The following is a 6,032-nucleotide window of genomic DNA, read 5'->3' on the forward strand; positions in this document are numbered from 1 at the left end:
TCACCATTTCTGGACGCCAGCATTTAGCGATGGCTTCAAGAGCACTGGCACCCACAATCCCATTCTCTTTCCCCATTGTGCACCATGTCAATTAAGTCTTTAACCTCTGACCCCAAGATGAGGCAGGGCAGATAGCTGCCCACTCAAACAATTGCGGAAACACAACCTATCTAATTTCGGACATGTCATTCAACTTCAAATAAACACACAAGAAAAGCATGAGAAACGGTAAGAAAGTAATGTGCTTCAAGACGAATGAATGGTACCTGCTGTGCTGTGGGGATCCAAACACTGCAGTGGACTGGTCTATGTTATAGGGACAAAGGGGAGTGTGGTAAGCCAACAGACTACCCAAAGATCTGCCCTTGCATTTGCTGACAGTAAAAACACAGTATGCTGTGCGTTGTACACAGTTACCTCTATGATAATACAGTAGAGTAGAGTGCTTTTCACTGTACAAGAAGTAGCTTAAAGTATACAAATAGCATACAAAGCATGCAAATATGAAGAGGAACAACTGTTACAATTAATTAAAAAAGTTGTATTTGTTCAAAATACCACTACATAACATTAAAGTAAACACAGAGAAACATGAATAAAATGGAAAGTAACTGAATGTAACTGTAAATGTTGCTGCTTTTCGTTTCTGCTTTTGGTTCTTCTTGCGGTTGGGGCCCTGAGGTGGCATATATATCATTGTGATGAGTGCTCCCTCTGCAGACTTCCATTCCAATTAGGTTTCCATTGTGTATTGTACTGTACATACAACCCCGTGCAATTGTAACGAATCGCACATTACAGAAATGAAGCACATACTGGCTATCTATGCCTTTATAAACACCATCACAGCTGCTTTAATGTGAGCTTGCAAAACAAGCAGACAACTTCTGCACTCCATTGTGCAGACATATGAGACGGAAAACATTCAAAAATACATTTGGGAATTTCATAAAAACAATCAGGGAATGTCCAAAAAGGCCAATGCCACTGCTCTGCCTTGATGTTAGTGTTGTGTAGATTCATAGAGGGGAGTAGATCAGGTAAATTGAGGAGTAGGAAGTCAATAGTGGTGAGCTTGAACTGAGTGATGTAGGTGGACATTTATTTGTGTCTAGATCTTTGCGGCACTGTTTTGAATTTAAAAAAAGTAGTTTACACACTGGACCCTAAGAAGCACATTTCCATAATCAATTCTGAAAGAAATTGCATGGATAAGCTTTTCTGCACCAGAAGAAGTGAGAGGTTCTTAGGTAAGAAATGTTCTGCAGTAGAAAGAATAACAGGTGTGAATAATATGTGTAGATGAGAGTTTCACACCCAGGTTGGTGATGACTGGGGAATGATGTGGCCATCTATGGCAGGACAGATGACTGGGGGGAGGGGAATGATGTGGCCGTCTATGGCAGGACTGATGACTGGGGAGAGGGGGATGATGTGGCCGTCTATGGCAGGACAGATTACTGGAGAGAGGGGAATGATGTGGCCGTACTATGGCACGACTGATGACTGGGGAGAGGGGGATGATGTGGCTGTCTATGGCAGGACTGATTAGGGAGAGGGGAATGATGTGGCTGTCTATGGCAGGACTGATGATTAGGGAGAGGGAAATAATGTGGCTGTCTATGGCAGGACTGATGTCTGGGGAGAGGGGAATGATGTGGCTGTCTATGGCAGGACTGATGATTAGGGAGAGGGGAATGATGTGGCTGTCTATGGCAGGACTGATGATTAGGGAGAGGGGAATGATGTGGCTGTCTATGGCAGGACTGATGACTGGGGAGAGGGGAATGATGTGGCTGTCTATGGCAGGGCAGATGCTGCAGGACACGGTGGTCTGCTTTGGGTTGCCTAACAGCATTGCCTCTGTCTTGGTTGAGTTGAAGTCAGTTAGATATGATATATCTCATCCAGACAGTTGGACAAGGTGCTTCCCAACTTATTATGTCATTTCATTTCCAATGAACAGCCAACTGTTGTTTGGAATACTAGAGAGATAATGTAACATCCCCCTCCCAGACCTTAGTCTTAAAGCTACTCTACAGTACGCTTATTATTGTACCAGACTGCCTCATATAACCCCATCTAAACTCTCTTATGCACAGGCACAAACACCCACACACACACTGTATTTCCGCCCCTCAACCTCCATCTGTGTCTGGGAGTCTGGGGAGTGCGGGGGAAGACTGACAGTGACAGTCTGCTGCATATTTAATAGGCCCATACATTCCCAGCTGTGGGTGATACATGTTTGATGTGCTGTGTCACCACAAGATTTCACTGGCCTTCAGACAACATCACAAGGGTGCCCAAATGACAGGATGAGGCAAGTCCATAATGACAAACTGGACATCAACAAATTACGGAGGGAGAAAAGTATCAGAGTGAAAGTCTGATTCCAGATCAGTTTTTCCTTCTAAATCATAATTAATGTCACTTGGCCAGTGGGGTATTTATCCTGGATCAGCACTCATCTGCCCAGCCCAATACAACCAACCATTCACTGGTTCAGTATGAAAATATATGGGTCAGTGAAGAATAAGGCATTCTATTTATATTTAGTACAATCTATATACAATTTACAACACACGCAATTTATATATTATAAATCACTTGATTCACCCCATTACAAATATATGCAGCAATAATGAATTTTCTAATGATTTGATTATATTATGATTACAGGGGAAATGTGAATATTTTTTGGGATGTGAAAACTCATTCAGACCGGACAAAGAACCAGATGGGGCCAAAACATCAATAAAGCAATACATTCTGGGAATTAACACAGTGTTGGTTTTGTCCTTGTTTTCACACAGTTTTTATTAGCCCAGTACCTACATTTTCAATATGTATCTGACCACAAATATATTCATATTTTGAGTTCCACAAACACAGTGCCCTCCTGGTATTGTGTCCCCCTGGTAAAAAGGAGCAAAAAAGCTGTGACAAAATTGCATTGCCGTTTGTCACAGTGATCTTACACTAAACATGTTAAAATGGTTTAAAGATTATTAACAAAGTATTAATTAAATACATATTTTGGCCAAAAGCATGCTTCAGTAGCTTTTGGCCAAAATATGTATTACTGATTTACATGTTTACCTAAATTGTTTACCTGTATTATTAACAATGAATATATCATTACAAAATTGTATGCAGTTTACATGATGAACACCAAAAAGCAACTACATAATCTCTAAATATGAAAGTAAACACAAAACCCTAGTTTACCTTCTTAGATACAACTTATAGGTATATCTATGCAGTGGATCAGAAACAATCTGAAGTATTTTTTCTGATGAAGGACCACAAGCACACTGCACCAAAAAGGGCTGAATGGATAAAAAGCAAATCTGAAACTGTTATTCAGATCATCAATAATATTAAGTTTATTATTTACTAGAAGTGTCAGCATTTGTATTGAGCAGAGCAGTGCTCTACTAGTCAAAGCCACTTCATAGAGGTTGAAATGTATGAGTATGATGCTTTTACCGATGTCAACCTGAATAGATCTTCATGTGATCATCAAAACTCCACCGCATCACATCTAATCTCACTTTTACACCCACTGATTCCTTTATATTAGCAATGCTACCAGTTGTATTCGACAGCAATAGCCGTTAGCTGTCACTTGAAAAATTACTTATAATAGATCGTGGAGGATTTGGCAAACTCACTTCCTTAGATCAGAGTTCTGTGACTGTGCCAATGGCAGCGTCATTATTCTATTCCCCGTCGTCTGCATTTCATGTGAACTTTTAGTTCAAAGACTCCACTAACGATCTTGTCTGTCATCAGGTGACGACATCAAACAACAAGACACGTAGGAAGTCACGGAAAAAGCACTGACATAACCGTTTACACACAAGTCACACAGCCAGATTTTAGATTTGAGTCCGATTTCATACCACATATTAATGTGGTTTGGAATATCCATTGACATTTTGCAAGGTTTTTGTCTGTTCAGACTGCAGGAAACAAATTTGAATGGAATCAGAATAACATGGTCATTTTTGTATCAAGGATGAGTGTTCACTTTAGCTCCTGTCTAGGCATAGTAGCACGCTAGCTAAGGTAAATACAGTTTTTACAGACGCTTTGGTACTATACACACAAGCACGTGGTAATATTTCACCACTCATATTACAAAAAAACACACCAAATCATAATATTTTTTTATACAAACATCAAAAAAGACTCACAACTACTTCTAACACTGAGTTAGAGTAAAGACATGATTCACACTGAAATACATTATGTTCACACGTACATGCATAACTTTTGATCAATGATTGCAGAATAAGGTGACCATATTTCTGAAATGAAATCCGGGAAAACTTCCAGTTCAGTGGTCAATATATCATTAAAATATCCAATGTAATTATCTATGAAATAAAAAAGTGGGACAACAGTTTCATGTATTTAGTCGAAAAGGCACACTGTGATAGACTGAGAGAATACCTTTCAGCCATTCAGTGGTCCTGGCAGTCTGGGCAGAATACGAGCAGAAGAGAACTGAAAAAAACAAGCAAACATAGATTTTCTTCACTCGTCCCATTTCTCTTTCTTCCTTTCCACCTCACTCGTCTACACTCCACTCGCTTCACTCGTTTTACTCCCGACTACACACCCTCTTCTCCTTCCTTTCCAATCTTTAATAATAATAATACACCATTAGACAAAATACCTAGGTTAACAGATTCCAATTGCTTGCCTCATTTTTTTATTTTATCTCAAAAACATTGTTTGGAATAATAAATTGGCAGGCTCTGTAATCATATTTTTACCTATCCTCTATCTCCTTGAATCTTCTTCCTACCCAGCCCTCTCTTCTCTCACTATCCATGAACATTTCAAGATATATTTTCAAACGACTTATTACAATGCCAAACCATGATTGTGATATACAAATAAATATTCTCATAATCAATTGTACATTCATATTTTCCAAACTGCCCGTCCACTGCATTACCGATGTTTACTCGTGAATTGTATTTAACCTAGCTACCACGACAGTAGCCAACCTAGTTAGCTAACTTTTAGTTACTTAGCTAACATTAGCTAGTATAACCTATTTTCAACCTTAAAGAGCAGGTCACTAGCTTGTATAACGTCACTAGCTAGTATTTCAAACGATTGAAAACTGGCTTGAAAATACGTTTTTGATTATGTTATGGATTCAATTGACAGACGCTGGCTTCTGGTCGAGTTTTCCACAGCCGTTTTCTCTAAAACAAGCGCGAGCAAGTAACTAGTGGTATAAGAGTGAATGAAACTGACCTTGCGAGCATCCCTGTCTGTTGGTCAAAACAAGCACAGCGTTTCAATCCGTAGGCTCTGCGGCCCTTTCTTTCTTGCCACGTAAAATATTATTCCACTTTGAGGTCTCTTTTTAACGCAGTTAAAAATGGGGACATTTGCAGGGACAGCTCCAGCCGGGGACAGGCAACCAAAAACGGGGACTGACGTCTGGTCACCCTATGTCTACATTGATCACACTTTTGATTGTAAGATAGAAATTATGGAAATTATTTTCTGTCAATTGTGATGGGTAATGTACAGTTAGAGTTTTGCCTAATGTGAAAACTGTGAAACCTTAACAGATTACCTTTAGCACTTCAAAGAGTCATTTTGAAACACTTGTCTTGTATGATCTGTTTTGAAACTGCGCTATAGGCTACTATTGATAATAGCACCAATGGCGACTGAAAAAAACTTGTTCACTACATTATCATGCTGGTAGCTAGCTAGTCAGTTGATGTTAATTGGGAAAAGGCTGTGTTCTTGGTGAAGTGTAGGCTACTTTTTAAGTAGGCCTACTGCTAATGCGCTGGTTGAGGCAAGCTACTCTAGTCCAACCACAATGCCTACTCACAATTCAGGTCTTTTTCAATACATTTTCCATCTCTTTTTAATCACCTGTTTGCTGTCGCATACTTGAAAGAAATACATTTACAATTTCAGGGGGAAAGGAAATGAAGGGCAACTAAGATGCCTTGATGGGTTTGCTGTATGACGCTTATTCTCTCGTA

Source organism: Esox lucius, chromosome 14 (genome assembly GCF_011004845.1).
Source record: "Esox lucius isolate fEsoLuc1 chromosome 14, fEsoLuc1.pri, whole genome shotgun sequence".
Lineage (NCBI taxonomy): Eukaryota > Metazoa > Chordata > Actinopteri > Esociformes > Esocidae > Esox > Esox lucius.